Here is a 24,511-nt window from a genome sequence, read left to right as displayed (position 1 = left end):
GAAAACTCAATGCTATTGAAACGGACATATTAATGAACAAGTCAAAACAACCTGCTACATGTTCTCAAAAGCGATTATAAAGGTCACAATACACTCCCTGTCCGAGTGAGATGTTGAAGATATCTGTGAATATGTTGGGCAGTTGGTCATCACAGCTTTTCAGTACTTGGCCAGGTACTCTCTTTGGACTGGATGCTTCCCATAGATTCACTCTCCTGAAGGCAGCCTACATGTCATCTTTTGATCCTGAGGGTAGAGAATCATCAGGCAACTTGGAGGTGCACAGTGGTTCTTCCTTGTTCTGGTGATCAAATCGGGCATAGGGGTATTGAGTTCATCTGGGTGTGAAACTTTGCTGCCTCCACTTTGACTGGGAGGTGGCTTTCCTCAGGTTCTACCTATTCCTTGTGTAGTGTCCTAGATCTCTGGACAAAGAGCCATTTTCCCATTGATGGCTTCCACAAGTGTCCGTGGAAAGCACTGCCACAGATTCACATTCCAATCCACAAGAATTGTTTGTGGAGATGGAAAGTGCTTTTTTTCCACAGAAACATAGAGTTGCTCAGTTGTTTTTTTAAAATTTATAATGCCGTACATCCTGGTTAGAAGAGCTTCCCTGACCTGTGATCTCTCCTCTAACTCTTTTAGCTTCCAGTCTCTGGTGACATGGGGCTGGCCATTTTGGGCAAGGAAGGTACTGTACCATGCTGTGTTGTGACATGATGCCATTCAGTTGTAACCAAAGACACATTGCAGAAAAGGATAAACTGAAGATATGTGCTCAGGCTTTGGGCGATCCGGCATGTTCACTCAATCAGAGATTCATTTAAGGCCTCTTACTTAGCATATTATTTATTATTGAACATTTATTTGTTTTTATATATACATATTTTCTTGAGTACAGTTTTTTTTGCACTACCATTAATTAGAAATTCTGCTGGCCTGCAGGAAAAAAAATCTCAGGTTTTTATGTGAGGTTATGTATCTATTCTGACAAGAAAGCTGAACGTTGAACTCCTCTCAGACCAAACTATGGCAATTGTAGTTCTAATCAAAGAGGAAGCAATGACATGAAACTTTACCCAGATCAAGTTCCAATATTTTAATAAATGTTGCTTGTGTGGCGGCTCACCTCAAGGCAGGTGAACTGGACCCGCTTGTAAGCCATGTGGCGGGGTAGCCAGCCAAAATGGCACTGTCGGGGGTTTCCCTTCCTTCCAGCACAGGGCTCAGAAACCCGCGCTGGGGGACCACGTGACGCCCGGGTGACGTCAGCGCCCTCCAGCATGGTCCTCAGCCAGGTCTGGGCCGGGAGTAGAAGTGCAGCCCAGCAGCCTGCAATAAACCAGTCTGCTCACTGAGCTCAATCCGTCTGGTTGTGTGTGTTATTGCAGGAGCAGAGTAGCCACCGCTACACTTGATCCTATTTTGCTGCAAACATCTGCCTCTGTTTCCTCTCTACCCAATTGAAACCTAAACGCAAAAGTGTCATACTCTTCTCCAAAATCATTGCTTGCCAGGTCTTCAGGGCCAAGGGATTCTTTCAGTCCTTGTGTCCTCTTGCTGCGTGCTGCTCTTTGAGAACAACACAGCTTGCTGTCAGCTCCTTGACGGAGGCTCACAGTCCACATCACAGTCCACCATTCCAATCAACACACAAGCCATTGCTCTGCAGCGTCACCATGAAGGCCGTAAGAATTTAGTGGCCCGGGTCCATTTACCTTTTAATGATTCAGCACTAAACAGTGACATGATTTTAAAAAGGTTGCATTAATTTTGAGGAATCATTTAGTTTTATTATCCTCTTTTAACAATGCGCTGCCAGACTGGAGGAGGTGCAGTGATAGGTGCAATGTGGGAATGAATTAGATGAGTTTCCACTGGCAATGAGCACGAGTCCCATTGCAGCAACTGCTCCATTGGGTAGCAAAGCTCCAGTACTCTGTCACCGTTTGAAATAGGATAAAATCACTCAGTTCAAAAATAAGCATATATTAAAGAGGTAGAAGTGCTGCTTCAGGGGAAATTGCACCGATAAAAGGGATATGGCAGTTTCTTGGACTATTTATTTTTTATATTTGTATTTCCACAAAGAACGATGGAGTGAGTTACAAGTTTAATGATTCAGCACTAAACAGTGCCATGATGATATAAATTATGTGTTTATTCTTTTCTTCTTCTTTGGCTTGGCTTCGCGGACGAAGATTTATGGAGGGGGTAAAAAGTCCACGTCAGCTGCAGGCTCGTTTGTGGCTGACAAGTCCGATGCGGGACAGGCAGACACGATTGCAGCGGTTGCAAGGGAAAATTGGTTGGTTGGGGTTGGGTGTTGGGTTTTTCCTCCTTTGCCTTTTGTCAGTGAGGTGGGCTCTGCGGTCTTCTTCAAAGAAGGTTGCTGCCCGCCAAACTGTGAGGCGCCAAGATGCACGGTTTGAGGCGTTATCAGCCCACTGGCGGTGGTCAATGTGGCAGGCACCAAGAGATTTCTTTAGGCAGTCCTTGTACCTTTTCTTTGGTGCACCTCTGTCACGGTGGCCAGTGGAGAGCTCGCCATATAACACGATCTTGGGAAGGCGATGGTCCTCCATTCTGGAGACGTGACCCATCCAGCGCAGCGTGGACTCGATGCTGTCGACCTCTGCCATCTCGAGTACTTCGACGTTAGGGGTGTAAGCGCTCCAATGGATGTTGAGGATGGAGCGGAGACAACGCTGGTGGAAGCGTTCTAGGAGCCGTAGGTGGTGCCGGTAGAGGACCCATGATTCGGAGCCGAACAGGAGTGTGGGTATGACAACGGCTCTGTATACGCTTATCTTTGTGAGGTTTTTCAGTTGGTTGTTTTTCCAGACTCTTTTGTGTAGTCTTCCAAAGGCGCTATTTGCCTTGGCGAGTCTGTTGTCTATCTCATTGTCGATCCTTGCATCTGATGAAATGGTGCAGCCGAGATAGGTAAACTGGTTGACCGTTTTGAGTTTTGTGTGCCCGATGGAGATGTGGGGGGGCTGGTAGTCATGGTGGGGAGCTGGCTGATGGAGGACCTCAGTTTTCTTCAGTCTGACTTCCAGGCCAAACATTTTGGCAGTTTCCGCAAAGCAGGACGTCAAGCGCTGAAGAGCTGGCTCTGAATGGGCAACTAAAGCGGCATCATCTGCAAAGAGTAGTTCACGGACAAGTTTCTACAAACTACAGGGGAATCACGTTGCTCTCCATTGCAGGCAAAATCTTCGCTAGGATTCTACTAAATAGAATAATACCTAGTGTCGCCGAGAATATTCTCCCAGAATCACAGTGCGGCTTTCGCGCAAACAGAGGAACCACTGACATGGTCTTTGCCCTCAGACAGCTCCAAGAAAAGTGCAGAGAACAAAACAAAGGACTCTACATCACCTTTGTTGACCTCACCAAAGCCTTCGACACCGTGAGCAGGAAAGGGCTTTGGCAAATACTAGAGCGCATTGGATGTCCCCCAAAGTTCCTCAACATGATTATCCAACTGCACGAAAACCAACAAGGTCGGGTCAGATACAGAAATGAGCTCTCTGAACCCTTCTCCATTAACAATGGCGTGAAGCAAGGCTGTGTTCTCGCACCAACCCTCTTTTCAATCTTCTTCAGCATGATGCTGAACCAAGCCATGAAAGACCCCAACAATGAAGACGCTGTTTACATCCAGTACCGCACGGATGGCAGTCTCTTCAATCTGAGGCGCCTGCAAGCTCACACCATGTGTTTATTACCTGTCACGTTTATCGACCTTTAACTGCTATACAGAAAGCATATTCAGCATATTTTAGCCTTGCAGACAATAACCCAGGATACGAATTGTTTTTGGCCCTGCTGCAAGTATCATCCAACAGAGCTGAGCTCGCTTCTGCAGCACCTATATCGAAACTGGAACGATGCAGAGAAGATGAGCACGGCCCCTGTGCAAAGATGGCACACAAATTCGTGGTGTTCCATATTTTTCAAAAAAAAGCTTTCTGAATTTAAGAAGATCATTCTCAAATTAACCAGTGGAGACTGGTACAGCACTATCATAAGGTCATACCACCAAGTGCACTCAGTTCTTCAATCATGTACTCTACATTGCCTTTCCTTATACAGAACTGAACCCATATGAACCATCCAATAGTTATATAAAATTAGATCAGTTATAAATTTATAGATAAAAATATAATACAAATTTTTTACAGAAGTAGACTTTGCAGTTATACATTTAATCAAACATTTAACATGCCCTCTCATGAAGCTTCCTCATGAGAGATTACAATTAAGATCTTTGAAATGTCTGTTTCAGGTTTTTGTGATTCTAATTACATGATAAGGAATCAGTCTTTCAAGCCCATGGGATCTGCTGCAGAATTCAACACAAGAAAACCCCCCCGCTTTGTTATTATAGCCAGTCCTCGGGTTAAATACAAGTTCCATTACCCAGGTCTGTCTTTAACCTGAATTTGTATTTAAGTCGGAACCAATATGTAGGTCCTTATTTAGTGTCAGTTAGTCAAATGTTCATCTTAGTATATAGTATATATATTACCTTTTTATGCATATAACCAATACTTCCCAATACACTAAAATATCTTAAACAGAATAATGCAGAACATAATAATAATAATAATGAAGGTAATAATAGAGTATTGTGCATCCAATAATAAAATTAACTACATACGATCATATGATTATGATTACAAATTACAGGAGAAGATGACAGAAAGATGGCTACATTACTGGTACTTTCAATTTTGAATGTTGCACCCGGCTATTTCACTCCCTCCCCCCTCCCTACCGCCATTTTGCAGGGGGAGTGGTGGCCCCACACTGATCTGTGATGGTACTGGAAGCTTCATGATGGCACACCCTGTTTCTTCTTCTCCCCTCCTCCCTTGCCCACCCACTGCTTTGATGTACGTGGCCTAGCCTGACAGCGGATGCATGTCACTGGCCACCTGACGACCAACGGGGCAGCGAGCCAAAGGAAAGTGAACTCCACTCAAACCAGAAGCAGGCATCATTCTCCTTCTGGCCAGCTTGTCAGTTCGTAACTATGAGTTGTTTGTAAATCGGACATTTTCAACGTGGGGACTGCCTGTATAATGGTCAGAAAATTAACCCTGGCTCAATGAAGAGTGCAGAGTAGCATGCAATGAAGAGGTGCCAACCTGGTAAACTTGGAATGCAGAACTTATGTGTGCTAAACAATGGAAGAATTTGCAGTAGTTAGGACCAAGTGATCCCCACAATGGGTCAGATAAAAAGCTTTGTACTCCTGCCACATCTAGCTGTGAATGGTGGTCCTCAGCCAATAGGTAAAGGAGGCTCCCTGTCCTCATCCTGAATTATGCCAGGGCCCAACAAGTATGTCCTATTAACAAGCATGTTCAATCATTAGCTCCAAATGTATCATACAGTTTAGCTTCCTTTGGAGCTCCATTCACTGTCACAGATCTCAGACTTCAATCAATTTGATTAATTCTGTGCCATAACAAAGAAACAGGTGAGAGCACTAGATTTAAAAAAAACTTCAGGATAGATATCTCAGCCTTGTTACAATCCAGAAAAGGCTCTGCCTCAACCCAAGCTGTTCCAGTGCATTTAAATTACCAGTAACTAGCCGATGATATGAAAAATTGCACAGGAATGCCCTGTTCACAAAAACAGTTAAAAATCTATCCATCCAAACTGCTACACAATTAATCTACTCTCAGTCGTCAGCAACATTATGGAAGGTGTTATGAAGTGGTAATTCCCAATAACCTGGCCAGGGATGTTGTAAGTTGGGTTACTCTTTGACCATGCTGCTCTAGAGCCGATCACAACCAGCGGTGAGGACGCTGAACAACCAAAGGAACTGCTCACACTAACCATCTGAGCCCCTCATTTGCACAAAGCAATATTTATTTATTCATTTTTAAAGCTATAATACATGTCCTGCATATGCATTATTTGTCTGTATGAGTGTTATGTCCGGTAGTGTTTTTGCAAAGAGGACCGGAGAACACTGTTTCGTCGGGTTGTACTTGTACAATTAGATGACAATAAACTTGACTTCTAAACTTGGGCAATCAAGTGAAATTCGAGCACTAATGTTGACTGCCCCTCTCTTTTACCGAGTGTGGTGATAGGGAACTCTGTAAAAATAGTCAATGGGCATGAAATGATAATAATAATCACACCTTGCGCAAAGGAAGGTGGTTATGGTTGTCAGCCATCATTCCAACCCTATTGACATTGTGGGCAGGGCCGGCGCTACCATTAGGCGAACTAGGCATCTGCCTAGAGTGCAGACCACAGTGGGGCGCAGTTAGTGAGGGACAAGTTCAGCTCAAGTGCCCCAACAAACATACAATGGTCAAGTCAGGCTTTTTTTTTTATGATACACACGTCTTATGGTGAAAAATGCTATTGCATTGTACTGCAATATCACATCACTTTTTTTAGCAGTCCAGTGAGTGAGGGGCTCAGGAAGGGCATTGGGATAGTGGCTCCCTGAGGGAGGGAGGGGGGGCTGCAAATGCCCTCACTTGGCTCTGGCCAGATTGGCTCTGTGCTGGGTTGCTGGAGCCCAGCACATCCCTCCCTCTCTCTTCGCTCCAACCCGCCCTGTTCTTTTCTTTCCCCCCACCCCTCCCTGTGGTCTTTGCTCTGTTCACCACCCCTCCCCCCGATTCCCCGCTCCATCCCCGGTCCCCATTTCCCTGCTCTCTCCCCTCCCAGTCCCCACTCCCCCCTCCCCATCCCTGTTTCACCCTCCTTCCCTGTTCTCCCCTCCCTGCCTGGTCCCCATTTCCCCCTCTTCCCTGGTCCCCATTCTCCCACCCCAACCCCAGTCCCTGTTCCCCCCATGCCACCCTGCACCTCTCTCCCGATTCCCGCTCCACCCTCCCACAGTGTCCTGTCCCTCCTCACCAGTCCCTGGTACCCCATTTCTCCTGCCCCATTCCTGCTCCCCCCCCACCCTCGCTGTTTCCCTTCCCCCCCCAGAGCTCCTGGTCAACGTTAAACCCTGGGTGGATGGATCTGATTCCTGCGGTAACCCTTTGAACATTTGCAGGTAAGACTTTAATTTTTTTTTGGGGGGTGTGCAAGTAGTTGGACTTGCTTAGGGCTTAAAATAGTCTGGCACTGGCCCTGATTGTGGGACTGCAGCAGATGAAGAAGGCAACTCACTACAACTTCTCATGGCCAATTGAGTATGAGGTTGGCTTGCAAAGTCCACATACTTTGAATGAATTTAAAGAAAGGAGGGACAGGTGCTGACCTACAGAACAGATGAAATGCATAGCTTGGAAGGTGGTATGTCACACTGATCCTCTCTACACTTGGCCTATGGACTTGGACTCAATGCCATCCTAAAAGCCTTCTGTTTCCTTTTTGAGATGACATGGGTCGAACCATTGAACTTTTCTAAGGAATCTCCAAGAAAATGCTCGAGTTATTCACCTTTTCACATGACAGATCTTAGAAGAGGGCCTAGCTTTCGGCATCCAATGATGGAGACAAACACATACAGTCACAGTACATTCAGCTCCATGCGTTCATCAAAACAGGTCCTCACCAGGATGAAGTGAAAGTGAAGACACTATTTTCTGAAGAGGAAAAAAGGGAAGAAACTGCCTTTGTCTCTGTCCTACGTGAACCAGAGGATACTCATTAGGTAAAGCCTCCATAGCCAAAAACAATATCATAATAATATCGTGTTTCTGAGCTCTTTTCAGGTTTCCTTTACGGATAAATATCAATGAGCAAGAGTGCAAATTGTAAAATTGTGATTTATTTCAAGAACAGCACCTTCCTGTAATCTTAAATCAGTGATCTTTACCATCTGTTTAAATTCATATAATGAGGATAGAACGATATTAAGCTGGGAAACAAGATTGCACTGATTTATCTCTTTCTTCCTTGCGTTGCCAAGCATTTCTGGCACTCTACTTTCTGTTAGCAAAAGGTTGCACACCAAATTTATTTAAATTTTGCACTTTTACTCAGAACCCTGCTGCTCCCAGCTTTTCATGATTTGAACGAGCTTCTGCAGATTATTGCTCCACGGCATTTGAAAAAGCAGCACATTCTTATCAATTCTTTGTAAAAGTCACCTCAGATATGATTCCGAGTGGCATTGCTATTGTTTTGATGTTGTTATTCGTAAAATCAAATTAAAATGACCTGAATTAACCCCAAGCAGCTTTTATTGAAAGGTCAAGAATACATTGAATAACTGTCCAGCATTAATTTTAAAATACCCAGATGCAAAGCATTGCTCTGCTTTGATATCAGCAGATATTTTCCCTTAAAACGTGAACTTGACTGAGCACCCGATCCAAAATTTTAAACCAATTGGCTAAGGAAACTGCTACTGTCCATCGAGAAGCAAGGTGAACATCTGAAGGTGATTCGGGTTGAAAGACTCCTTGCTGTTGGATTCATCACCTCTTTTTTTAGACACGAGCAGAGGGACTTGTCAAGATTGCTTCCTCTTACTGTCTTCTTGATGGTAGTTAAAGAATGCAGGGAATGTCTTGAAAAGGACAGCATATGGTGGTTAGTAGATTTTAAAAATTATGAGGATTGTAATGGAGCAGATCATTCTTCTGTTGACTATTTTGCACGCTAAAATAGATGTAAATAGATGATTATTTTCTCCATGAGATGTGCACAATGCAAAAGATATCCCATCAAAAGTGATGTGATATTGCAGTACAATGCAATAGCATTTTTCATCATAAGATGTGTGTATCCAAATCTAGCAGAAACAACTTGTTTTTTATATGGCCTATTAAATCATAGAAGGATATTCTAAAGCACTTCATAAATGAAATTACCATAATTTCAAGTTTATTATCATCTGATTGCGCATATCCGACCCGACGAAACAGCCACTCTCCAGACCAGGTGCACGCACAAAAACAGTTCATAATGAACGTATAAATAATCAAAATAAATATATAAATATACAGGATACTGTTTATCAATCTCACAGGTTTTGGGAAGAAACTATTCCCCAGCCTGGTCGTCCTGATTTTGATGCTCCTGTACCTTCTTTTTGATGGAAGAGGGTTGAAGATATGGTGCGTTGGATGGAAGGGGACTTCTTTAATTCCTTGAATCCCCTTTAGACAATGTTCCCAATAAATGTTGACTATAGAGGAAAGGAAGACCCCAATGACCCTCTTGGATGTTTTAGAGATCCTCTGTATGGACTTCCACTCTGATGTTTGGCAGCTACAGTGATGCAGCCAGACAGGACCCTCTCAATGGTGCTCCTGTAAAAGGCTGCCGAGATGGGGGTCTGTAGCCTTGCCCTCCTCAGCCTCCTTAGGAAGTGTAGGTGCTGCTGCACCTTCCTGACTGACAACGATGTTGTGAGTCCTGGGATAGATCATCCCTCACATGCAAGCCAAGGAACTTTGTGCTCTCCTCTCTCTTCATGGTGGAGCCATTTGATGTGTAGAGGAGAATTGTCGACCTTCATTCTCCTGAAGCGCACAATCATCTCCACATTGATTCTCAGGTTTTTATTCTCGTACCATTTTTACCAGCCTTTCAACCTCCTCTCTGTAATGTGGTTCATCATTGTTGCTGATGAACCAAATTTGATGAGCATCTTGGAGCTGAAAATGGCAGTGCAGTCATGAGTCAGTTCCATGAATAGTAACGGCCCAGAGGAGCGCCAGTACTCAGTGTGATGGAGCTTGAGGTTTTGCCACCAACCCAGACAGACTGTGGACTTTCAATAAAGAAATCCAGGATCCAAATGCAGAGAGGGGTGTTGAGTCCTAGCGAGGACAATTAATCCACCAGCCTCTGAAGCATTATCATGTTAAATGCCAAGCTGAAGTCAACGTACAACAGCCTGGCATATGAGGCGTTGTTCTCTAGGTGGGTCAGGACAGAGTAGAGGGTTAGGGTATTGCACCATCTGTGGCCCAGTTTGGAAGTGAAGCAAACTGGAATGGGGCCAGTGTTGCTTGAATGCACATTTTGATGCATTACATCGCCAGCCACTCAATGCACTTCATGATTGTGGTTGTCATTGGCACCGTCAGTTGTCTTTTAGTCCAGATACTATCGCTTTCTTAGGCACAAGGATGATGTTGATGGCTGTTTTGAAACCTACGGGGTGTGGTGATACACCACTAGCCGACTGCAGGAGGCGATCTCTGTACCTGCAGTAAGATCACCGGAGGACAGACCACACCTGGCTGACTGTCAATCAGCTGACCTGAATAGACCAAACTCCACCTGGCTAGCTGTCAATCAACCGCCCAGGATATAATCCTGAGCCAGCCCCTCCTGAGCCAGTCACTCAGGAATCACTGGTACAGCTACCACTGTAGCTCCACTTTTAACTGAATAAAGCCTGGTACAGTCTTTCTTGAGTTTTGTGTCTGCTTACTGTTGCAGCCGTGCATCACAGGGGGTCAGTGGATTACTGCAGTGAGATGTTGAAGATGTCCGTTAGGACCTCCATCAGTTGGACCACACAGGCCTTCAGTTACCGTAGGTTATCTGGACTTCCTGCTTTGCGTCGGCTCACCCTAGATAGGAACTTTCTCACCTCAGCTGCGGCTATGCAGGGTGTCTATTCTTCAGGGGGAGATGAGGCTTTCCTTGATGTCAACTTGTTTTCCTCATCAAACTGTATTCAACTTGTCAAGAAGGGAGACATCATTGTTGCTGCCCAGCAGGGTTACTTTATAGTCAGTTATGGTTTTAATACCCTGCCACCTGTGCTCCGTGATAGCGATGTCACAACGATGTCTGTAGATTCTCTGTGCATATCTCCATTTTTCCCTCCTGATTGCATGGGAGAGTTCAGTCCCTGAAAATCTTACTGCCATCTTGTCTCCCAAAAGTAAGGTCATGAGCTCGGACCAGGAGGGAGCAGGACTGAGAAACAGCGCTCCTCCATAGTTTTCAACCTCCCAGTCGAATATCTGATGGATCCATACAGGCTTTAAGCAGCCTGTTAAAGGAGACAGTGGGTGTTTTATTGTAAAATCCCATGATCACAGGGTCTGGGCCCAAGATGGTGGCACCTGTGCTGGCAAGTGGCCTCGAGGGGGTTTGAGACCCCAAGGAAGCAGAGGACTGGTGCAGGATGCTAGAAAACAGGAAGGACACCCACTGCTTGAGAAGGAAAAGCAGAGGAGGAAGGAACATGATCATTCCCAAGTGCTAGTGAATGGAGTAGGGTTCACTGGGGAGAGGTAACGGTGGCTGAAGGTAGATATGGGAGGTATTTTGTGAGCTGCAAAATTATGGAGGCCATACAGCATTTTCTCTTTACTTGAAACAAGTGGAGATATCCTTGAGAGCAAATAATAGCACTGAGTTCCCAGGGGAGGTCAGAGCCATGTGGACCTAATTATATGGAAAGAAGCATAGTAAAGCTAGAGGCATGAAAGTCCAATAAGTTTACTGTGGCAGAAGGGAAGGAAGGGAGTAAAGTGGGGGGGGGGGGGGAAGAAGAGAGAGAGCTTTGTTATATGTGTTAAAAAAAAGTGTTTTCTGGAGAGGGCTGGGTAGAGGGGGAATAACTGTCACTGCAAAATCAGTTGACGCTGCAAACAAGATTGCAATCTTGCCTGGCAAGGGATATGGGTCAACTCAGAGAGGGGGGGGGGGTGGAACTTTTGGGGTTAAGGTATTAGTGGATGTGGGAACTGCAGGGGTACTTTATGTCTTAAATGTGTTGTCGTACATTAAGTGTAATAAGAGAAAACTAAGATATGAAAATGAGGAAAAGGGGGATGGAGGTGGTGAAGAGGTGGAAAAGAGGTGTATGCAAGATAATAAGATGGCCATGTTGAACTGTATGTCTATAAACATTAATGGAATACATAACCAAATTAAAAGGAAGAGGCTACTAAATTTATTGAAGAAGGAAATAAATAGATATAGCATTTGTGCAGGAAACGCATCTAACTGAAGCAGAACATAACAAACTAAAGAGAAACTGGGTAGGACACGTAATGGCAGAATCCTATAGTTCAAAAGCTAGAGGTGTAGCCATAATAGTTAACAAAAATGTACCAATCAAAAATAGAGGAGGAAATAATAGATCCGGCAGGGAGGTATGCAATGATAAAGTATCAGATATACTCAGAATTTTGGAATTTGCTCAATATATATGCGCCTAACGAGGAGGATCAAAAGTTTTTGTAGGATATTTTTTTGAAGATTGCAGACACACAAGGAAATATATTGATAAGAGGGGATTTTAACTTTAATTTGGACCCAAGGTTGGATAAAACTGGACAAAAGACAAGTAAAAAGAATAAAGTAGCCAAAAGAGAAGGAATTTTCATATTATTCGAGTAGGCACAAAATTTGCTCAAGGATTGATATGTTTTTGTTGTCAGCCCATATTCAAAGGAGAGTTAGGAAAACTGAGTATAAGGCTAGACTACTATCAGATCATTCACCCTTATTATTAGCAATAGAACTGGAGGACATCCCACCAAGAACATATAGACGGAGGTTAAACTCCATGCTACTTAAAAGGCAGGAATTTAGAGTTTATTGAACGCCAAATTAAAACATATTTTGAAATAAACACAGGATCAGTGAAAGACAAATTTATATTATGGGACCCAATGAAAGCCTTCATTAGAGGACAGATAATAAGTTATGTGACTAAGATGCAAAAGGATTACAATCGGGAAATAGAGTAGTTGGAAAGGTAGATAGTAAGTACAGAAAAGGAATTAGTAAAAAGGGATGATATAATGAAAAGAGGAGAATTGGTGAACAAAAAAATTAAATACGAAACATTACAAACGTACAAGGTGGAGAAGAACATAATGAAAACAAAGCAAAAGTATAACGAACTGGGAGAAAAGCACATATTAGCCTGGCAACTTAAAACAGGACAAGCTAAAAGAATGACACTGGCATCAAGGAAAAAGGACAAACAAATTATATATAATCCAACAGAGATTAATGAAAATTTTAAGGAATTTTATGAACAATTATATCAAACTGAGAAAGAGGGGAAAGATGATAAAATAGACGAATTTTTAGCTAAAATGGAACTGCCGAAATTGCAAGAGGAACAAAACAAATTAATAAAACCATTTGAAATAGAGGAAGTACAGGATAAATTAAAAAAGCTGCCAAACAATAAAACACCAGGAGAGGATGGGCTCCCAATAGAATTAACCAGATAGAAGAAACATAAAACTTGCCAGATTCATGTAAGACACCAATAATTACAGTAATAACAAAGACAGGGAAGGATCCATTAACATCAGCATCATATAGACCAATATCTCTACTTAAGTTAGACTATAAGATAATAGCAAAATTATTAGCAAACAGATTGGCCGATTCTGTACCTAAAATAGTAAAAATATATCAAACTGGGTTTATTAAGAAAAGACGAACAGCGGACAATGTCTGTAAACTTATTAATCTAATCCACGCAATTCAAGGAAATAAGAAACCAACCATGGCTGTTGCTCTAGATGCAGAAAAAGCCTTTGACAGAGTAGAGCAAAACTACTTATTTAAAGTATTACAGAAGTTCAATCTACCAGAAAAATATATTAATTGGATTAAAGCATTGTATAATGGACTGTTGGCGAAGGTAGCAGTAAATGGATATGTATCGAGTCACTTTAAATTAAGTAGGTCAACGAGACAGGGATGTCTACTATCCCCTTCATTGTTCGCCTTAGCAATAGAACCTTTGGCAGAACTGATAAGAATAGAAAATAAAATAAAAGGGATAAAAATAAAGGAGGAGTATAAAATCAGCTTATTTGCAGGTGACATCATAGCAAACCTAACAGAACCAGAGGTATCAGTAAAAGAATTACATAAGAAATTGAAGGAATATGGAGAAATATCAGAGTTCAAGATCAACACAAATAAAAGTGAAGTGATGCCAATGAATAATGCGGATTATACAGAATTTAAAAAAGAATCACCATTTAAATGGCAAGCTCAAGCAATCTGATACCTTGGGATCAGGTTAGATAATAACTTAAGCCACTCATACAAACTAAATTATCAGCCACTAATAAAGAAATTGCAGGAAGACTTAGAACATTGGAAAGAATTACCGCTAACGTTGATAGGGAGGGTAAACTGCATTAAAATGAACGTGTTCCCAAGGATACAATATTCATTTCAAACGTTACCAATTCCTTTAACAGAAAAATTCTTTAAGGAACTAAAGAGAATAATAAGGAAATTCTTGTGGCAAGGGTGGAAACCAAAGGTAGCATTAGATAAATTAACAAAGAGGTATAATCAAGGTGGTTTGTAGTTACCAAATTTTAGAAATTATTATAGAGTCGCACAATTAAGGTATTTATCAGATTTTTACTAGACAAGGGAAAAACCAGACTGGTCTAAGATAGAACTAAATAAAGTAGAAGGTACCAGAACATATACTTTATAAGTGGGATGAAAAGCTGGTGCAATATAAAAGCTCACCAGTACTGCATCATTTACTTAATACATGGAAGAAGATCCACTTAGAAAGGAAAAAAATGAATGATCAAATACCAAAATTATTATTGACGCAAAATCCGCTAATCCCTTTTACAATAGGCATCCTTTCCTTTAGAGAATGGGGATAAAAGGAATCAAAAGAATAGAAAATTGTTTTTTGGGAAATAATTTATTAACATTTGAACAGTTGAAGTACAAATATGGAATAACTCATGGTACAATGTTTGCATATCATCAATTGAAAGCTTATTTAAAGGATAAATTGGGAAACAGCTTGAGATTACCAGAAGGAAGCAGCTTTGAATACGTGATTACAGACACAATGATAATTAAAAGATTTATAACCAACATATACATTAAGCTGCAAATCAAGGAAAATGAAATAAACTATAAACCTAAGCAGAAGTGGGAAAAGGATCTAAACATAAAGATAAAAAATGAAGGATGGGAAAGGTTATGTTCTGGAACTATGAAGAAAACAATAAACAGAATGTCACATGATACAGTATAATTGGTTACACAGGGTATATATTACTTCTCAAAAATTTAAAAAATGGGATCCAACATTATCAGATAGATGTTTTCGCTGTAAGAAGGAAATGGGAACAACATTACATGCAATTTGGGCATGTACAAAAGTGAATACATTGTGGGAAGAACTAAATCAGATATTAAATAAAATTACAAAAAATAACATACCAAAAAATTCAGAGATATTTCTTTTAAGTAACAGAAGAAGTAGAGAATTAGGCCTCAAATTGGATAAAGTGCAAAAAAAAATCATTATGATAGCCTTAGCGATAGCAAAAAAATTATAATCTCAACTTGGAAATCAGAAGAGAGCCTGAAAGTGCAGCAATGGTACATGGAAATGAATAAATGTATTCCATTGGAAAAAATAACATATAATTTAAAAAATAAAGTCACAATGTTTGAACAAATTTGGGAACCATACATGGAACATATCAGAGAGAGCTTGCATTTTTCTTGTTTATTTTCCTTTGTGTGAAGATATTGTTTTATGGTTTTATTATATTGTATATGTCGAATATTTATTGGTTTTTAAGCGGGGTCGGTAGAAGGGAGGGAGAGAAAGGGGAAAAAAAAGGAAGAAAAGACCACTGTGTAAATTTAATGAGAAACATTTGTACATATTTTGGTTGATAAGGTTCATAGTGTGAAAAATAAAAATATATATTAAAAAAGTTTACTGTGGCATGGGCTGCAGATGAGGTCATCGTGAGCATACTGCAGAAACATAGCATGGCCCTTCTTCAGAGATTTATCCAAGTTACATTTGGCGCATGGAACCAGAGGCTTGCTGTTGAACATGTTGTCTGGTTAAAGATACTGGCTTAAATGTGCACTTTACAGACATTTGAAATATTGGATGGTTTGGTGTGCATATAGTAGACAAGGGGCTTCAAGCAAAGCTGCTGATGGGCTGGATCCAGAGTTCAAGGGAACCATGACAATAGTTATGAGAATGGAAAGGGCATTGAGGATGAAACCGTTTTATTCAGAACCTAGCCCAGAGGTCAGATAGGGAAAATCATTCACAGATGGTAATGGTAAAGTTAAAGTCATTCGTTAGTAAAGACTGTAAGATTTGCCATTTATGCTGGAGATGTCGTTCATTAGGTTTCATCAGAATCCGATGTTCATAGTGATTTTAGTTTGTTTAGTGGTGATGTACTGAGAGGATTAGAGAAGGGGTTGGATTTCAGTATTCTGATTCGCTGTTCACTTTCTATATGCTTTTGTAAACTGTCAGTTTATTGCATAATTTTACATCAAGCGTAAATAGCTACTTGAATAATTTAATGCACAGAGAAAGCCGGTGTTGTTATGGGTTTGATACGTTTTTAAAAGAGAAAGCAAGGCAGTATAAAGTGACAAAAATTGCTGTAGATATCCTCATTTTTTTTATTTTAGAGATACAATGCCACCCAAATTCATCCATGTGACCAATTAACCTACTGACCCCGCACGTATTGGGAACATTGGAGGAAACCGGAGCACCCAGAGGAAACCCATGCAGACGTTCCTTTCTGACAGCGTCGGGTTCAAACCTGGGTCACTGATGCTGTAATAGTGTCGTGTTAGCTGCTATGCTAGACATGCCATCAAGGTGATATTAATTCTGTGGATCAACAGAATAATTCAGAATATGCTGTTCACATATCTGTTTCTCTCCCCACACAGGCTACCTGACCTGCTGAGTGTCTCCAGCATTTTCATTTTGCACTCTTGCAGGTTTTGAGTATATACATAGCCCTTAGAATTATGTTAGTTCAATGTTGCTAGTTGGATATTGTTCACCATCTCCAGTATATATGTTTGGCTTAAAGTTCTATCTTTGCTGCTTCTTGCCTTATTGAATGCCATTATAAAGAAAAACGTACATAACCAAAGAAACCCTGTCACTATAGGGTAGTTAAGGGGTGCTGGGCTTCGTTAGTGGGAGAATTGAATCAAGAGGTCAAGTTGCAACTCTACAATCCTCTGGTGAGACTGCACATAGAGTACTGTGTTCAGTTCTGGCCACCTCATTTTCAGAAGGACGTGGAAGCAGTGCAAGAGGAGATTTACCAGGAGGTTGCCTGGATTGGAAAATAAGCCTTATGTTAGGTCTGCTTTGTTCATGAATGAGTGAGACAAACACCAGGCTGAGTCGAAATCAGGGTTCTTTGTTCTTTATTACCGGATTGTAACACTTGCGACTAACCATGTTAGTCGGAGAATGCATTCTGCCGTTATCAGCACTATGGTGATTTTTTATACCCTTGGATATGTGCTTAGAACATCATCATATCATTACTTGTCCAATGACTAAAACTGTTGCTATCCTTTCCCTGCTAGCTTCCTGCCTCTCAATCCATCAATGTCTCTCTTATCTTGTAAGTACAAGGATGCATTCACATCTTGTTACAGCCCTGCACATTCCCATCTCATGATGTTTTACCTAACAGGAGTACAAGGACACCTCCCCTTCTTGTTACAGCCCTGTACAGGGTAACTCCTTACACATTCCCATCTCATGATGTTTTACCTTACACTTATGAGGCAAGGTTAGCAGAGATAGAACTTTTCCCTTTCGATCCCTTTGAGAGATAGAAGTCTACAAGATTCTGAGAGGCACAGATAAAAAAAGCCAGTGCCTTTTTCCCAGGATAGGAGTAGCAGCCAGAGGACATCTGTACAAAGTGAAGGGAGGAAAGTTTAGGGGAGACATCAGGGGTACTCTTTTTTTTTTATGCAGAGAGTTGTGGGTGCCTGGAATGGCTTTCCAGGGGTGGTGGTGGAAGCTGAAAAATTCAGGGCATTTATGAGACTTGGATGAAAGAAAAATAGAGGGTTACGAGGAAGGAAGGGTTTATTTATTTTTTTGTAGGAATATATAGGTCAGCACAACATTGATAGCTGAAGAGCCTGTACTGTGCTGTAGTGTTCTACGTCTTTTATCTCTCTGCCTGTAGCCATCATGAGCAGGAGACTTGCAACATGCCTGTCTGCTCATTTATCCACAGATGGCTTTTTATAGCAGGTTGTAGAAATGTGTCATTTGAAGGAAAAAATGTGATACCAAACAATTATATTCCGGGCATGCACTTATTCACATCATAGAAAGTTTGTTCAATGCTTTGACCCTTTCTTTATCGCTGGCTCCTTTGACAAGTATAAAAGGCTGTCTGGGCCATTTCACTACATTCTTAACGAGTGACACTTGCTCCTCCCTGCTAACCAGTCATTTAAAAGAGATGAAAAAAAACCTGTCAGGTAAACAATTAGTCAAATTATATAGAATTTAAAATGAGGTCATGCTACATATATTAATCATAAAAGTAACAAGATATCTACTCTGTCCCCCACCCCTGCTGGCTTCCACCTGAAGTACTGACCAACGATTGGAAAGAGGAAGGTTACAGGCTGGTCGTCAACATGGCCTATTAATGAGTACAGCAAGTGCCACATATAGACACAAGATACAAATAGACAAATGGTCTAGGATACTTTTCTGCTCCTGCCTGACCTAATCAGGGTGTTGATCCATCACATCAAAGCAGGAGGCAGTAACACAATCTGAAATAAATCTGTAGACCCCGTCGTTGAAGTAAAAACACAAAATGCTGGAGAAGCTCAGCAGGTCAAACAGTGATCATTCTGTAATACATAACTGACGCTTTGGGCTTGAGCCCTTCATCAAGGCACGAGAGAATGCTGGCAGGGGTCCAAACAAAAAGTTAGGGGGAGGGGAGATGGGGGTGGCAAAGGCAGGAGATAGTAGGTGGAGAAAGGGGAGAGCAGCATTGAGGGGGAGGAGGGATGGCTGGGTGGGAATGGGAGGGGAGAACTGGAAAGACAGGAAAGGGGAAGCTTCATCAAGGTATGAGAGAATGACGGCAGGTGTCCGAACAAAAAGGTGTGGGGGGGGGTGGGTGATATGGCAAAGGCAGGAGATGGTAGGTGGAGAAAGGAGGGAGGGAACAGCAGCAATGAGGGGGAGGAGGGATGGCTGGGTGAGTGAGGGAGGAGAGAACTAGAAAGACAGGAAAGGGGGAGCTAATCTGAATCTACTTTGGAAGTGCTGACATCACCATCAGCATTCTCATAATTATTAGCCTTCATCAATCATTATCTTTGGCACAACATTCAGAGCTGTCAGCTGTAAAGGTGACTAAACCAGGACCAAAAGGTAGTTTTACTTTTACTAAAAAGTAATATTTTGCAAGAAACATTCTGAATGTTAGATCATATTGCTAACTGCGACCAAAAGCATGAGTTTAGGGAAAACACCATATGACATTCCTTCCAGAAACAGTGTGAAGCAGTAGAAGGAAGTGCATCCTGATTAACAGGCTGTCATCCAATATTGAGGACTACATTATTTCCTAACGCCTGAGGCCCTTCAAATCAAATGATTTTCTCTCAATTCTGTACATTCAGAATGGGGGGGAGGGTAGGGGAGAAGAAGCTAAGCTGGGTGGAGATGATCGTAGGGGTAGATCCATTGTGAGAATCAGTTATGGATGGGCATTGAATACCCATGAATAAAATGGGAACAGCAAGATTTAGAGAAACAAGGAAACTGCAGAGGGAGAAGGAAGCAACAAGAAACGCAAGGAATGATAATGGGCCAACGGGAAGCAAAAACTTCTCAGGCTGCTTTTGAGACATGAAGCATTATCTGATTGATCCAAAAATGTACGGGATTTGTCGCTTCATTGGTGTATTTTGGTGGCACGAGTTCATGGGCTGGAAGGGCTTATTACCATGCAGTACCTCCAAATTAAAAAAAACCCCACAGCAGGGGTCAGGTGTTAGATGTGAGAAGAGGTGACATTGAAGAAAGTGTGTGAATGGGTCTGACGGGATCGCTCTGAGATGGGCTAAATGGCCTCCCTCTATGCCATGAGAGCTGAAGTGCCACACATCACAAACATGGAGATTAAATGAGAAGTGCAGTGGGATCCATGATTCGACAAGCAACGGCTGAATCTCTCGATTTCTCTTTCGAGGGCATTTTATTGCACCCAAATGGCTGAACAGGTTTATCCAAGTTATTTGGGTGTCACGGTTTGTGTATGCTTTTAAGCATGAGTGACCTGGGTTCAATTCCGGTGCTGTGCGTAAGGAGTTTGTACATTGTCCCCTTGTCGGTGTGGGTTTCCTCCTGGCAGCCCATTCTCCCCACTGCCTTTCAAAAATGGACAGGGATTGTAGGATATTTGGTCACATGGGTGTACTTGGGTGGCACTGTGTCTCTAAATTTTTGTTAAAAAATGAGGATGTCTCCACCTCATGACCCAGAAGAGCCTGTTACCATGCTGTATGTGTAAATTTATCCAGAAAAAAAGCTCAGTTGCTCAATCAGAATGTTGCTCCAGTTGAGGGCTCCCACTCCTTTCAATGTCCCAAGAATAGGAAAAATAAAAAAAGATCACACATGGTGAGGGAGTACAAGGTAACTTTGGCAGATTACCAAGACAGGAACCATGCATATTCTTTTTTCCCCAGCTAGAAGCTCATCCTTCACCATGTTGGATAGTGTCAAACGATGTTATTCTTTATACACACAAAACAAATCTTAAGGTTCTTTGCATCTTCCAAATGGCCATTTGTTATCAATGTGCTAGGCACATATTTCAAGTGACCTGGAAACAAAACAACATGACCAATATTTGGAGAGGTGTTCAGGTTACAAACTACCCCTCCTAGTATGTATAAGTCTGTTAGCAACTCAATTTACAGGCTGTAAATACCAGCACAGATGAATTCTTCTCTAAGAGTCACGAATCCCTGAACATAAGAGTAAACGCCACTTTGGCAATCAGAACAATGGAATTAGCTTTGGTGAAAGAAAACTATTGAAATGAGGAAGGAATCAACAGAAAGCTTTTGAGTTATTAAGGCAATCAGGGGTTAAGGGGCTAGTTCAGGAAACCAGCTCTGAAGTAAAAGATTGACCATGATCTTACTGAAATGATAAGAGTAGTATCAATGTGTGTGTGTGTGTCTGTGTGTGTGTGTGTGTGTGTGTGTGTGTGTGTGCGTGCGTGCGTGCGTGCGTGCGTGCGTGCGTGCGTGCGTGCGTGCGTGCGTGCGTGCGTGCGTGCGTGCGTGCGTGCGTGCGTGCGTGTGTGTGTGTGTGTGTGCGTGCGTGCGTGCGTGCGTGCGTTATAAATTCCTTGGTGTCCTCATTTCCAAAGATCTCACCTGCTTCCTCAACTCCTCCATCCTGATCAAAAGGCGCAACAGCACCTTTATTTTCTGCAGAGCACAAAGAAAGTACACCCCTGTCCCTGGATATTGATGGATTTTTACCGCTGTACTATTGAGAGCATATTTACCTATTACATCTCAGTGGGGTATGGCAATTGTCTCGTATTGGACTGTTAAGGACACCAGCGGATGGTGAAAACTTCCTAGCGGATTATCAACATTCAATTGCCCACCATTGAGAACATCTATCAGGAACATTGTCTGGGCAGGGCGAAGAGCATCATCAAGGATGCATCTCACCCAAACTATGGACTTTTTACTCTTCTACCATCTGGTAGGGGCTACAGGAGCCTTTGCTCTCCAACCAGCAGACTCAAGAAGAGCTTTTTCCCCCCCCTGAGGCTATGACCCTGCTGAACCTTAACTCACAATGCTGAGTGGTACAGCACTCACATTGTACTGTCAGTACTTTCATAATTGTTTGCTTGCTGAATGTCCTTGTCTTTATTTGCACATAATTATTTGTATATAGCACTATTTTTAAACTTCTGGTTGAATGCTGATAGTATTTCATTGACTTTCTATTTTAGTTGGCATAATGTCACCTGAAGTTAGGAGGCTTCCTACAGACGAGTGCTGAGGTGGGCTCCTCAACCTCGCAAGACAGAGCAAAAACAAAAGTCAAGGACATTGTGATGCACGAGCTACAGTTTGCTGAAGACTGTTGCCCACTCTCTCGAAGACTTACAGGACATCATCAGTTGCTTTGCCAGTGCTGCCAAGAGCTACAGATTGACAATCAGCAAGAAAAAGATGGAAGTTTTGTACCAACCAGCCCCTGGCTCGAGCTATGAACAATCAATTGTCCTCATTGATGACCTTTGTCTCAAATCTGCCAACAGGTTTAGCTTCGTGGGTAGCACTCAATAACATCTTCAGCTTCACTAGATGTAGAACCAGAAAGGCCTGCTTTGGCTTTGGTCAGATGAAAGATCGGGTTTGGTCAAAGAACACGGGGTTGGCCACTAGTGTAAGGTGTATGGGGCCGTTGTCATATCATCCTTGCTAAATAGATGCGCCTATATCAGAGTCACTTACATCACTTGGGCCAACTGCAGCAGCATCACCTACGTTCTCTAATGAACATTGCCTGGCGAGGCAAGGCCTCCAATATCGAGGTCCTTTCTCAATCCAGAATGCCAGCAGTTTCAATTTTGGTGATGCCAGCCCAATTGCACTGAGCAGGACATGTTGTCAGAATGCCTGAAGGAAGACTGTCCATGGGCATCTTGTACTGTCCAGTGGTACCTGAAAACGAGGAGGCCAGCAACTACGGTACAAGGATGCTCTGCACAGGAGCCTCAAGAAAGCTGACATTGCCCCATCAAAATGGGAGGATCTGGCTCAAGGTCGCTCAAGGTGGAGGGACGGCATCAGAAAAGGGGTGGACACTGCTGAGGATAAACCCAAAGAGACAACAGTCGAAAGGCACATGAAGTGCCACCTCAGAACATCTGCCCCTGTTGCCCCTCCAGGCCTCACCTGCCTGGAGGGGCTAGCAGGGCCTGTCAAGAATCAGCCTGTATTTTGGTGTATAAGTCAACTGGCAGATAGGTTGATCCCCCCCCCCCTCCTATTTTTTAGCTTCATTTTAATGGTTTTATGGTATATCCAGCGTACAAGTTGACTCCCATTTTTGGGCTGCCCAGGCCTCCCAGGAACAACCCAGCATTTTTTAAAACACCCTAATCGCAAGTAACAAAGCTGTAAATTAATTAAGTAAAAAAAAAATACTTGGCCTACCGGGCAAGAAACAGTGATGTCCCGTGGAGCTGGAGCGGCGACATCATGCTCCCGGTGGGAGTTGAAACCTCGGCCTACCAGGTGACATCAGGGTCTCCGGAAGGAGTGGTTATGGCGGTGCCCAGCGGTGGGGAGGTGTCAGGGTGCAGTGGTTCCCGGCAGTGGGGAGGTGCTTCCAAAATCAACTTGCATGCTGAATTGACATCGATCTGGTTTTTTTTTGGGTGAATTTAAGGTCTCAAAAATATACCTGACGTATGTTGACACCTATTTTTGAGGACTTAAAAAATAGTCCTCAAAATATATGGTGAAATATATGGTGTATGTGTAATATATATATTAAAAGAAATGTCAGATTGACATTTAGAATGAATTTAGGACTTTATTTGTAATGGTGCCTTCAGTATAAGCCAGAAGAAAATCATGTGCCAGTGGCCCAATTCCAGTCTATTGATTGCAATACAGGATGATGAATGGTCTTTAATCAGTGCAAAGTAGAGTGGAAATTCAGTTTCCATGATCTTCAGTGGTAGCCCAGATGAAACATTACACTCTGACCCATTTTTTGTCTCTTGAGAGATGCCCAGTGGGGGACTTGGACCATTCAGCTCATGACGTCGTTGCAGGCCTCACTGCTGCAGCCGCCCCATGATGCAGAGGAAGCTTCGTGGGGTGACGAGGCTGCTCGCATCACTCTCACTTCTTTCAGACACCATCCACTGTCAGAAGACCGTTCCCTCTGTTCCTAAATGGTTCAGATGATCAGGGCCACTTATGAATAGTAATAAAATATTTTATGTTAGAAATGCATAAAATGCATAATAAATGTATTTAAAACCAAATTCAACCTTAATTAATTAATAAGTGCGTTAATTCCTATTACAAAGTTCCCAACACATTAGGGAATGCAGAAGTTGTGGCTAGCAGAGAACAGAGGATGCATGCATCAACTCACCTCAGTATTGATAAAGGTGAAGACTCTCACTAAGCAGGGATAAGGAGACACGTTAAGAGAGTCACCTGAGCAGCATCAACCTGCTCTTCGTACTGAGTGATGCCATTTCATTCAAACACAACTTTATTCAAACAGCTGCTCCGAGCAAAGCATGACCAATGCTGACAGAATATTTGCTCCCATCTTCACCAAAGGCTTTTGTGTTACTTCAGACAACATTTACAATTTTAAACTTATTTAATTGTTTATACATTCTAATTTAATTTAATTCTACTTATTTATTTTCCTTGATTTTTTTAAAAATTGGTTGATTGAATTTGCCAGTTGCTTGAATTCCAGATAACTGGGGTTTAACTGTGCATCACAGTACACCCTTGCATTCAGAGGTCAGTCCAGCAAGACAATGGGAGGAGTTCCCGGCCAGCACCTGTCCCCCACCATGTTCCGCATTCCAGTGCTCAGGCATTCTGTACTGAACATCAGCTCAGCACACTGGTATTTCATTTGTGCTAGTCCTGCCTCCAAAACACGTCATGCCCCTGTCATGAAGTAATTAGGTAAACATTT

The 24,511-nt window shown here is 42.4% G+C and overlaps 1 protein-coding gene and 1 non-coding gene across 12 annotated transcripts in view; one reads left to right on the top strand and one right to left on the bottom strand.

Moving 5' to 3' along the window:
- The window catches only part of LOC138742262 (N-acetyl-beta-glucosaminyl-glycoprotein 4-beta-N-acetylgalactosaminyltransferase 1-like), a 710,446-nt gene that overhangs the window by 96,025 nt on the left and 589,910 nt on the right, over nt 1-24,511 (bottom strand). The window lies entirely within an intron of this gene.
- On the top strand, nt 3,862-3,966 carry LOC138752144 (U6 spliceosomal RNA). The gene has a single exon (XR_011350408.1). It is a non-coding gene; the product is annotated as a U6 spliceosomal RNA (small nuclear RNA).

This window comes from Narcine bancroftii, chromosome 1 (assembly GCF_036971445.1).
Source record: "Narcine bancroftii isolate sNarBan1 chromosome 1, sNarBan1.hap1, whole genome shotgun sequence".
Taxonomy (NCBI): Eukaryota; Metazoa; Chordata; class Chondrichthyes; order Torpediniformes; family Narcinidae; genus Narcine; species Narcine bancroftii.
This window is presented reverse-complemented; position numbering and strand designations above follow the sequence as displayed.